The 12,000-nt window shown below is 41.6% G+C and overlaps 1 long non-coding RNA gene across 1 annotated transcript; it reads left to right on the top strand.

Annotated features, from left to right (window-relative positions):
• The first annotated feature begins 250 nt into the window (after positions 1–250).
• Positions 251–4,714, top strand: LOC122544639. Its single transcript, XR_006310384.1, has 3 exons — positions 251–326; positions 1,230–1,260; positions 4,125–4,714. It is a non-coding gene; the product is annotated as an uncharacterized LOC122544639 (long non-coding RNA).
• The last annotated feature ends 7,286 nt before the right edge of the window (positions 4,715–12,000 follow it).

The raw sequence follows: 12,000 nt of genomic DNA, 5'->3' as shown, positions 1-12,000 counted from the left end.
AGGGTCGGTGTTGGACGAGGTTGTGGGCAGGATGGGGTCCGGTGTTGGACGAAGTTGTGGGCGGGACAGGGTCCGGTGTTGGGGGTGGGGCTCGTGCGTGGTAAGCTGCTGCAGTCTCCTGAACGGGGAGCAGAGGAAAGGCATTTAGTCAACTAACCGAATAATCAATTATCTGAACGAAATAGTGCCCGCCCAGCTTGTTCGGATAATTGAAGCGTGTGTGTGTATAATTATATACATAGGGGGCATGGTTAGGGTATACAGGAGGAAATGTTTCCCTCTTGACAAAGGGATTAACGACCGGAGTTGGGGAACAAAGATTGATGGTAAGTGGCAGCAAGTTCAGAGGGTGATGGAAGGAAAACACTTTTTTAATCAAAGTGTGGTGGGAATCTGGAACTCACTGCCCGTCAGGGAGGAAGAGGCAGAAACCCTCATCACATTAAAGAAAAATTCAGATGCCAACCTGTGATTCCAAATCTGTGGACCAAATGCTGGGAAAGAAATAGGCTTAGAAAATAGTGAGGTGGCTGTTTTTGATGAGCGCAGACTTGAATGGTCGATAGACCTTTTTCAGAAATGTGTCCTTCTTCGGCTCTGATTTTAGATTGAAGAAAGTCCTAGTTCCTTTGTGAAGTGACTTAACATGTAGCAGAAGTTGCACAAACATCTGGAAACGTTTCAAATATCTTCCAGGGGGAGCCCTGCTGCAACGCAGCCTCTTGTCTCTGAATGAGAAGCTTCAGTGTGGAGGTCATTGGTAAGTCTTGGCTGACTTTGGGGATTTCTAAGAACCTCGCTGAGGCAAAAAACGCAAAGCCATAGAAACTTGATTCCTTTTGCAATAATCTTCCCAAACGTATTTTTTTTAAGAAAAATCTTCTTAACTAATAAGAATGGCACAGGAAATGGCAAACTAAGCGAAGGGAAAACAGGAGGGGCCAACGAAGGGATAAGTAGTAGGTAGAAATTTACAAAGAAAATCTGCAGTTGGCATGATACATGAATGAGAAACCAATAGGGTCATCATGCATTTCATATCAATTTATATTCTGCCTCCACTTCGATAGGATGGAACAGTCAACAATTCCCATTGAGTTACAGACAGGACACGTGCTGCTTCTCTGCTGTTTTTCCTCTTACGTTGCTTTGACGTTGTATTTACTTTGCAACTTCTAGGACACTGGCAAAAATAATGACATTTATTTCCATTCCCTTTTGTTTTCCAGTGAATCTTTGCTCTCTTTGGGATCACCCAAGGTAAGAGGGAACTGTAATTTTTGGATAAACATTTACAAATCTCAAGTGTTGTTATGCACATTCTTTCAGTGAACTTTTCCAAACATGCATCAAATTCGACTTGATCCCAGTCTTCCTGATCAGGAGTTAGGGATATCCTTTGAAAGATCGGGCACTGGAATCATTTTCAATCCTTCTCCCATATGGGTGCCCCACTAGTTATAATGAAAACTAATGACCATTATTTTGACTTAGTCATATCTGACAGAGTCCACTCAGTAAATCTGTACCAGAGTTTAACTTCATCACAATACTTCAAATGAGCATGAGATTTAAAACAGGATGTTTGTGAAATACAAAGTTACGATAATTTTGGAAGAGAGAACAGTATTATTTGAATGGAGAGAAACTACAGAGAAATGCACCAGAAATTGACTTGGTGGGTGCCGGCATTTGTGTATTAAAAACAGAATACGAGCACACGGCAGGGGCAGCAGGTAATCAGGAAGTGCAAAGGGAATCTTGGCCCTTATTTCAAAGGGGTTGAAGGAGAATAGGGAGCTCTTTCTGCAAATGTACAAGGTGTTTGTGAGACCTTTTTTATGAGTACTAGGAGCTGTTTTGCTTCTCTTATAAAATGAAATATATCATTTCATTGGAAGTAATTCAGCAAAGGTTCACTATAATGATTCCCTGTATGGAGGGTTTGTTTCATGAATAAAGGCTAAAGAGGTTGGTACTCTACTCATTCGAATTTAGAAGAATGAGTGGCGATCTCATTGAAACTGATCGGGACTTGACAGGTCAATACTGAGAAGATGTTTCTTCATCATAGGAGAGTCTAGGACCAGAGGGCGCAGTCTCAGAATAACAGGGCACCAATTAAAAAGTGATATGAGGAGAAATGCCATCTTTTAGACAATTGTGGGTTTTTGGAACTACTTGCCACAGAAAGCTGTGTGTATGGGTGCAAGAATTCTTGTATACATTGAAGATCTACATAAATAAATTCTCGATCAGCTGAAAAATCAAGGGAAAGGGCAGGAAAATGGATGTGAGGAATGTTATATCATTCATAAGAAAATGGATGGGAGAGCAGGTTCGAGGGGCCAACGGCCTGCTCCTATCCTTATGGTTTAAAATATGAGTAGGAAGGCAGTGTCAATGTTGGATGAACCGATCAGATAAGATTGTTCGAACAGTAAACTGAACGTTTTAATGGAATTGCTACAGAGCATTTATTAAAAAACGTTTGGAAAGTTTAAGATAAAATACCACATTACAAATCCACCAGCTAAATTCAAGGTGAGAGCACTGATGGATAATGATAGTGAGCATCGATACAATATATTGGAGAGCAGTATTGTGGAATATAGACAGTACTGTCTCTTTCTTAACAGGACGTCAGTATTAAATGGTGCCACTTGCAGATCAGAACTAGTTGTGATAACCGTTATGACAAATATTAATGGATATTAACTTCAGTTCTGATCTTCAGTTCCATAAGTGATCAGAAAGCTTGGAAATGTAGCAAACAAGGAGAAGGGTGAAGGAGGAGAATAGAGAGGAGTACAGACAGACTATAATGGGCAGGTACATGATGCATGAAATTTCATTCATTTGTGTGACATTGGCCCAGCATTTATTGCCCCGTCTTTTGTTGCTCCCTTGAGAACGTGGTATTGAGTTATCTACCTTCACCACCTTCTCTGAAAAGCCATTCCAGGCACTTACCATTCTCTACGTGGTAAAACACTTGCCTCTTACATTTTCATTAAACTTTCCCACTTTTACATGAAACCCACGTCCCCCAGTAATTGACATTTATACTCTGGGGAAAAAAAAGACTTTGACTAATCATTCCATCCATGCCTCTCATAATTTTGTGAATGCCCATCAATTGTCTCTACTCACTGCTGTTCAGGTGAAAATATACCAAGTTTGTCCAATTTCTCCTCATTGCTAATACCCTCCGAACGAGACAATAGTCTGGTTAACCATTTCTGTACCCTCTGTAAAGTCTCCACATCCTTCTGGTAGTGTGGTAATGAACTATACACGGTATTTTCTTTAACTCCAAGCTAATTTTTAGCCAATACACGCTTCAGCATGATTTACTGCTCAAACTTCAGTTTCTTTTGGTCAATAATTTACATAAAGTCAGGCTAGGAGTTAATAATTTCTCATGTGTAGATTTTGAGTAGATTGAGTAGATTTAGAAGAACAGAAGCTGATTCTTATTGAATCTTCTTAGAGGGACTTGTACAGGGCATGCGGAACTTGTGTTGGAGAGTCTGGATCAGAGGGGCATCCTCTCAAATAAAGGGGGTTGCCAATTGAAGATGGGAGTGAGGGGGAATTTCATCTCTGAGGGGAATGAATCTGTGGAATTCTTTACCACAGAGGGTTATTGAGGCTAAGTCCTTCATACCTATTCACCCTCTGAATGAAATAATCCTTAAATCCAATCAAAACCTACTGCCTTTCAATTGACGTGATAGCCCCCTTCTTATTGACCCTTCGACTAAGCGGAACAGCTGCTTCTTAGCCTCCCGTCCATGCTCCTCATACTCTTACACACCTCTATCAGGACCCCACCAACCTTCTATATTCAAAAGAAAACAACCCGAGCTTATCCAGCTTCTCTTCATCACTGAAGTTGTTCCTCGCAGGCAATATCCTGGGATCCTCCTCTATATCGCCCTTAGTGCAATAACATCCTTCCTGTAGTGTGGAGACTGGAACTGTACACAGTGTTCTAGCTGTGGCCTCATTCATGTCCTGTGCAGCTCTAACATCCCTTTCCCCGTGTTAGAATCCACAACATTCAAGTGTCAAATGTAATTTGCATTCCAAGCTGATTTTGTGTCATATTGTTTTTGCAGTTTCTGATGAAACGCTAACTCTGGAAGCCAATCCTGAACATGCTCTGAGAAATGAGAGGATTGTAATGAACTGCCGGACCCCAGCCCAGATACTGAGAGGACATAAGCATTTCGGATGGTATCAGAATAATGGATTAATAAAACAATCTACATACGGGTCACTGACCATAAAAAGTGCAGCGTATTCAGATGAAGCATCTTATCGGTGTGATTTAAAAATTGGCGATACAAAGTGAGGGTTTCGAACAAACTAAGTATCACAGTGTTAGGTTGGTCATCTCTTTGTCTAGTTGGTGCCAATACATGTTTTGATGATTTTATGACACGTCTGTCTAAGCTGCTTTTGACTGGACCCTCCCAGTGATGGGAACTCGAGGGCAGGAGCAGGAATGTTTCATCCATGATCTTCCATCCATCATAAGGTCAGACGTGGCGATGCGCAACTATCAGTGAACAATGTTTAGCTCCATTCACTGCTTCTCAGATACTGAAACAGTCCATATCCAAATGCAAAAAATTCTGATTAATAACCACACATCTGCTAAGAAGTGACAAGTAACATTTACGCCACACAAATGACAGGCAAAGACCATTACTAATAAGAGTTTAGATCAGAATGGTGTTGGAAAAGGACAGCAGGTCAGGCAACATCCGAGGATCAGGAAAATCGACGTTTCAGGCAAAAGCCCTTCATCAGGAAGATGAACATCGTGAGGAAGGGCTTTAGCCCGAAACGTCGATTTTCCTGCTCCTGGGATGCTGCCTGACCTGTTGTGCTTTTCCAGCACCACTCTGATCTAAACTCTGGTTTCCAGCATCTGCAGTCCTCACTTTTGCCCATTTCCAATAAGAGACAATCTAACCATTGCCCCTTCACATTCAATGGTATTCACATATCCCCACTTTTAACATCCTGGGAGTTATCATTGAGGGAGAATTTAACCATCACCCCTTTGAGATTTAAGGGTGTTATCAACACTGAGTCCCCGCGATCAACATCCTGGAGTTTCCTGGAGAAGCTCAAGTGGAGTTATCACATGCCCACAGTGGCTGTAAGATTAGATCAGAGGCTGCAAATTCTGTTGTGAGTAACTCAACTCCTGATTCCCGAAGCCCGTCCACCATCTACAAGGCACAAATCAGGAGTGTGATGGGACAGTCCTCGAAAAGCTCGATACAATCCAAGGACAAAGCAGCCCCCACTTGACTGGCACCACATTCAAAAGCATGCACTACATCCACGACTGACGCTCAGTGACAGCATTGTGTACTATTTACAAAATGCCCTGCAGAAATTCACAGAAGATCCTCAGACAGCATCTTCAAAACCGATGACCACTTTCATCTAAAAGGCAGCAGATTCACGGGAACCTTACAGCCTGCAGGTTCCCCTCCAAGCCACTCACTATCCTGACTTGGAAATATATTGATAGTTTCCTCTGTCCGCTGGGACAAAATGCTGAAATTCCCTCCCTCAGGGCATTGTGGGTCCAACTACAGCACATGGACTACAGCGGTTCAAGAAAGAAGCTGATCATCACTTTCTCAATTGGCAACTTGGGGCAGTTTAGATCGTGGTCAAGTATATATATGATGAGAGACTGGATTGGTTATGATTATATTCACTAGAGTTTAGAAGAACAAGGAGGGCACTTGATAGAAAGCTAGAAAATTCTAATAGAAGGTATTAAAGTAATATTTTGCGTCAGTTTTTATTTTTGAGAAAGGAACTCCGGGAAATGAATATCAATATTTTGAAACCATTTGACATTACAGAAGAAGTCGCGCTGGAAGTCTCAGAAAACATAAAGGTAAACAAACCCACCAGGACCTGATCAAATGTATTCCAAGCCATTGTGGAAGTAATTGCGGGGCTCTGACTCAAACCCTCCATTCCCAGTAACTTACTAGCCATGTATCCAATATTCTCATCCAAATCATTTAAATTAATCACAACTAACAATCCTTATGGAACAAGACACTGCAACAATCCTTATGGAACAAGACAGGGCCCATTCCTCCAATCTGAAATAATATTTGTATCATCTATAAATTCATGATTTAATGATTGCCCTCAGTGACATTGCTTGTCACTGGCCAATCAGATGTTTCCTTTCATCCTGGTGGTGAAAAATGAATAAGAATTTCACGCCTGCGTACACACACACACAGTAATTGGTATTTTAGGTTGGCTAATACTGAGCCTTTCTTAAAGAAAGGCTGTAATGAGAATCCTGGAAACTATAGATTTGAGAGTCTGATATCAGTGATGGGTAAGTTTTTGGACGTGGTTATGAAAGATAGTATTTACATGCATTTGGAAAGGAGAGGATTGACTAGGGACAGTCAGCATTGTTTTATGCGCGGAAAATATGTTCTAATCAACTTGATTGAATTTGTTAATGAAGTGACCAAAAAATACATGAGTGGGGAGTTGTAGACGTTGTTTACTTGGATTTCAGTAAAACCTTTGATAAGGTTCCGCATGATTGACTAATTAGGACAGTTATATCACATGGAATTTAGGATGAGCTTGCAAATTGGATACAATTTGGTTTAATGGCAGGAAACGGAGTAATGGTGGAAGGTTGTTTTCAGATTGGAGGAATGGGCCCTGTCTTGTTCCGAAGGATTGTTGCAGTGTCCTCTGTTATTTGTGATTAATTTAAATGATTTGGATGAGAATATTGGATACATGGCTAGTAAGTATGCAAACTTGGTGGTATAGTGAACAGTGAAAAAGTTGACTTAGGATTACAAAGAACCTTGATCAACTGCATCAGTGGGCTGAGGAGTAGCAGATAGAGTTTAATTTGGATAAATGTGCGATATTGCATTTTGGTTATACAAACAAGAATACTTGATACAATTAATGATAGGGCCTTGGTCAGTGTTGTAGAGCAGAGGAATTTAGGCATGCAGGTGCACAATTCTTTGAAATTTGCATGACAGAGTGTTTAAGCATGCTTGCCTTCTCTGATCAGACCTTTGAGTATCGGCATTTGGATGTCATTTTGAAGTGCTGAGGCCTCCTCTAGAACACTGAGTGCCGTTCTGGTCGCCCTGTTATACGAAGGATATTGCTAAACTCAAGAGGGCACTGAAATGATTTACCAGTAAGTTACTGGGAATGGAGGGTTTGAGACACAAAAATAGATTAGAAAGACTGGGACATTTTTCACTGGAGCAGGGGCAGTTAATGGTCGACCATTTTGAGGTTTTTCAAATCATGAGGAGCATAGAAAAGGTGAATTACAAACATCTTTTCCCTCAGGTGGAGGAATTCAAAAATACAGAACATATTTTTAAGGTGAGGAGAGAAAGATTTTAAAAAGGTCTTTTGGGCAACTTTTTTTTTACACAGTGGTTGGTGCGTGAAATGAACTGCCAGAGGAACTGGCGAATGCATACACAGTTTTAATGTTGAGAAGACATTTAAATTAGTTCATGAAGAGGAAAGTTTTGGAGCATGTAGGCCAAATGCAGGTAGGTAGGACTAGTTTATTTTGGGAACAGGGTCAGCGTGGACTGGTTGGACAGAAGACTCTGTTTCCTTGCTGTTTACTCTATGAATAGACAGGGTAAATGCAGGAAGTATGTTCCTGATGACCGTGGAGGCTGGGTGTGATGTTCAAAACCAGGGGGTCACAGTGTCAAGTAAATCGGGTAGTAGTGAGATAAGTGCTTTCACCCAGAGAGTGGTGCCCTTCCCTTCTCTATTAATTCAAATTCTGATCCAACTAACTGATTTGTATCAACTATAATTTACGATCGCTACTGCCTACAGAATCCTTTACTCTGAGGTTTGAGAGTGTCATATAATATCATTAAGAACTGATAGTCCTATGTCCATTTATCTTGCTAATTGTGCCTCTTGCTGCTATTGTAATATTTTCAGTCCTTGCCTTTTACTCTTTTAACATTTTTAAAGTAAAAATCATACAACACAAGGTTATAGTCCAATAGATTATTTGGAAGCACTGTTTCTTCATCAGGTGGGTTGTGAAGGAGTGCACTTCAAAAGCTAGCGTTTCCAAATAAGCCTGTTGGACTATAACCTGGTGTTGTGATTTTTAACTTTGTCCACCCTAGTACATCCTAGTCCAACACAGGCACCTCCAAGTCATAACTTTTTAAAAAAACTTTTGCTTCAATCCTCGTGTTGTATCTGTGCATCTTCTTTTCCTCATCTCTACTCGCATTTGCTTTCAGCTGACACTTGAAAGTGTCTTATTTTATTTGACTCTTTACGACTGGCAAGGGGGCAGAATGACGTTCCCCGTTCTGATTTCTTATGGTCTTAAGATCTCTTCCTCGGTAAGAGGAAGCAAAACTGTACTCCATTCTGAAGGTGAGTTGAAAGCAAATTAATGATATTCATTTATTTATTCAGAACGGATTGTAGAAAATATCGGGGATAGTTTGGCTGGACTGATACTCGTAAACCCATTCCAGAAACAATATGATAGTGAATGTTTTTGGAACAGTTACCAGTGAAGTGATAGCTTGTGGTAAGCTGCAATGATGCAACTTTGCTTTCAATCTTAGATGGAAATGTGGATTTCCAAATTGTTCCAGTTTCACCTTTGGAAGGAGATACAATGAAACTAAATTGTCGGTTCAGATTCAAAATTTGGTCAGAGAGAGAATCTACCTTTTATAAAAAAGGCAAGATGATCAATTCAATGAAGTCTGAAATATGTGAGTCTTCGCACAGCATTAAAATAAACAGCACCGATGACAGTGGATTGTACAGCTGTAAAATGTACCCGTACACACCACGGCCTGTTGATGTTCAAGTTCTAGGTAATTACCTGGTGTTACAATCTGTCAGAGACAATGTTTATATTTCAGTGGAGGGCTGCTTTAAACATTGGAGACATTCTGAATCATGCAGTACAGAAGAGGACATTTGGCCCATTACGTGAGGTTTCCCTCCTCAGCTAGCCTCCCAGGCAGTGCATTCCAGACCCTCATCATCCTCTAGGTGAAACTAGCCTCAAATCCCCCTCTGCCTTTCACTTTAAACTGATGCCCTCCCCATGTTATTGACTTTTGACCAAGGCGAACAGCTTCTCCATGTCCCCCATAGCCTTACACACCTCTGTTAGGTACCTTCTCGCACCCCCTCAAACCACCTTCTCTGCCCCCGAGTAAACAACTCAAGCTTAAAAACTTACTCGTCATCACCCCCGCCACTTTTGAGAGAATCCATTCTTCCTCATTTCGGGTTTTAATCTGCCGCACCCCCTTATCTTGAAATGATAACCGATCGTTCTAGATCGTCCCACAGGACGAAACATTCTCTCTCTGTTTCCTATGTCAACCCCCCTCTCTTTAGCACTTTATGGGAACGATAGTAATGCCACCACAGTCCCTCTCTCATTAACGAGGTAGGAGATTGCTGGTTTAATCTGAGGGTCACCACATATCAGTGTGGAGAGACCTTCATGGTGAGTTTAGCCAGTACTGGGTTGAATCCACGCTGTTTGTGTTGCTCCCCTCTAGGCAGGGAAAAAAAACTCCCAAGTGGCAGCGATGTACAGTGAAGGGGGTGCAATCCTGAGAGTCTCAAACATTAACTCCACCATGCAAGCAGGTCCTTCAGCCCAACTCGTTCATGCCGACCAGGTTTCCTAAACTGAACTAGTCCCTCTTACCTGTGTTTGACACTTACCCTTCCATCTGTTATTATCCATGTTCCTGCAGAAACGTTTTTAAAATGTCATAATTGTACTAACCTCCACTACTTCCGCTGGTCGCTTGCTCAATGCAAATATTACTGTGTGGAAAATTTGCCTCTCAGGACCCCTTGAAATCTTTCTCCTCTCAGTTTAAACCTATGCCTTCCAGTTTTGGACTCTCTTACCTTGGGGAAAAGACCCATGTGCATTCGTCTTATCTGTGCCTTTTTGATTTATGAACTGCTAAATGGTCATCCTTACCCTCTGAGGCTCCAGGGAAATAAGTTCCAGCCTAACCAGCCTCTCGTTGTAACTCAGACCCTCCAGTCTCGGTAACATCCTTGTAAGCCTTTTCCAGTTTTATGACACAATACATGTTTTCTTAATGCAAACATGGTGCCTGCAGTCTCTTGAGTCCCACATTTAAAGAAATGTGCAGCGACAATTGAGGAGGGGCAGAAAAGATTTCCAAGACACTGTTGAGTTATGTTGACCTGTAGGGAAAATAAAACTATTGCTGCTGTCTGTTTTATTGAGGAGAAGATCGCAATGGGATTTGAGGCCGGTATTTTACAATATAAGGAAAATAGTCTGAGGACAAAGATTGGGAATCTGTCCTCATTTGAGGAGAGTGCGTGAACTATAACACAAAGGTTCAAGGTGGATTGACTAGTGTAGCAAAGGAGATATGAAGAATTTTAATTATGTGGTTCAAATCATGAAGACAAATCCTCAATATTTTATGGATGAAGAAATGATGAAAGCCTTCATTAGAAAAGAGAACATTGCAACTGAGGAATTACATGGCTGCAGGCTCAAGCCACACATCGAAAATGTGATGACCCAGTGGTGTTACCAATGGATTACTAATCCAGAGACCAAGGGCATGTTCTTGGGATCTGGGTTCAAGTCTTGTTGTGGAAGTAGACTTTGAAAGGGAGTCAAAAAGATTTACAGGAATGCTATCGAGAGTGGAAGGTTTATATTTAATGGATAAGCTGGAGCACAGGAGACTAAGGGGGACGTTATAGGGGTTCCTAAAATTGTGAGGGGCTTAGATAACCTGAACAGCCAAGGTCTTTTCCCCAGGGTAGGAGAGTTCAAAACTCGAGAGCATGGTTTCAAGTTGAGAGGGGACAGATTTAGATTTTTAGATTACATTACAGTGTAGAAACAGGCCCTTCGGCCCAACAAGTCCACACCGACCCGCCGAAGCGAAACCCACCCATACCCCTACATTTACCCCTTACCTAACACTACGGGCAATTTAGCATGGCCAATTCACCTGGCCCAAAGGGGCAACATTTTCACTCAGTCAGTGTGCGTATGATACGAACCGCCATAGCAAATGGTGGAGATAGATACAATTCCAACTTTGAGAAGCCATTTCGACAGACACTTAGATGCGAAAGGTTCAGATGGTTGAGGTAAATGCTGGCAAATGGGACTGGATCAGTAAACCTGGTCAGCATGCATGAGTTAGGCAGAAAGGTTTGTTTCCTTGCTGCAAGAATCTACAATTCCAAACATTTAGTGGCATCAAAACAGAATTTGAATTTTGGAATGTATGAGAAAGATAATGTTTCTCCCTCTCCCAGTTTATTTAGGTATGTAATATCTTTGTAATATGGGCATTTTGCAAGTTGTCACCATCTAGTTCCCTACATTCTATATCTTCCATGTCCTTTTCCACAGTAAATATGATGCAAAATACTCGTTTAGTATCTCCCCCATCTCCTATGGCTCCACACAAAGGCCACCTTGCTGATCTTTGAGGGGCCCTATTCTCTCCCTAGTTAGCCCTTTTGTCCTTAATGTCTTTGTAAAAACCCTTTGGTATCTGCTTAACTCTATTTGCCAAAGCTATCTCATGTTGCCTTTTTATCCTCCTGATTTCTCTCTGAAGTATACTCCTACTGCCTTTATACTCTCTCGATCTATGCTGTCTATACCTGACAATGCTTCCTTCTGTTTCTTTAGTCAAAGAGTCATAGAGATGTACAGCATGGAAACAGACCCTTCGGTCCAACCTGTCCATGCCGACCAGATATCCCAACCCAATCTCGTCCCACCTGCCAGCACCCGGCCCATATCCCTCCAAACCCTTCCTATTCATATACCCATCCAAATGCCTCTTAAATGTTGCAATTGTACCGGCCTCCACCACATCCTCTGGCAGCTCATTCCATACA

Source organism: Chiloscyllium plagiosum, chromosome 50 (genome assembly GCF_004010195.1).
Source record: "Chiloscyllium plagiosum isolate BGI_BamShark_2017 chromosome 50, ASM401019v2, whole genome shotgun sequence".
NCBI classification, from domain to species: domain Eukaryota; kingdom Metazoa; phylum Chordata; class Chondrichthyes; order Orectolobiformes; family Hemiscylliidae; genus Chiloscyllium; species Chiloscyllium plagiosum.
Note: the sequence above shows the minus strand (reverse complement) of the source record. Positions and strands in the feature narration are given on the sequence as shown.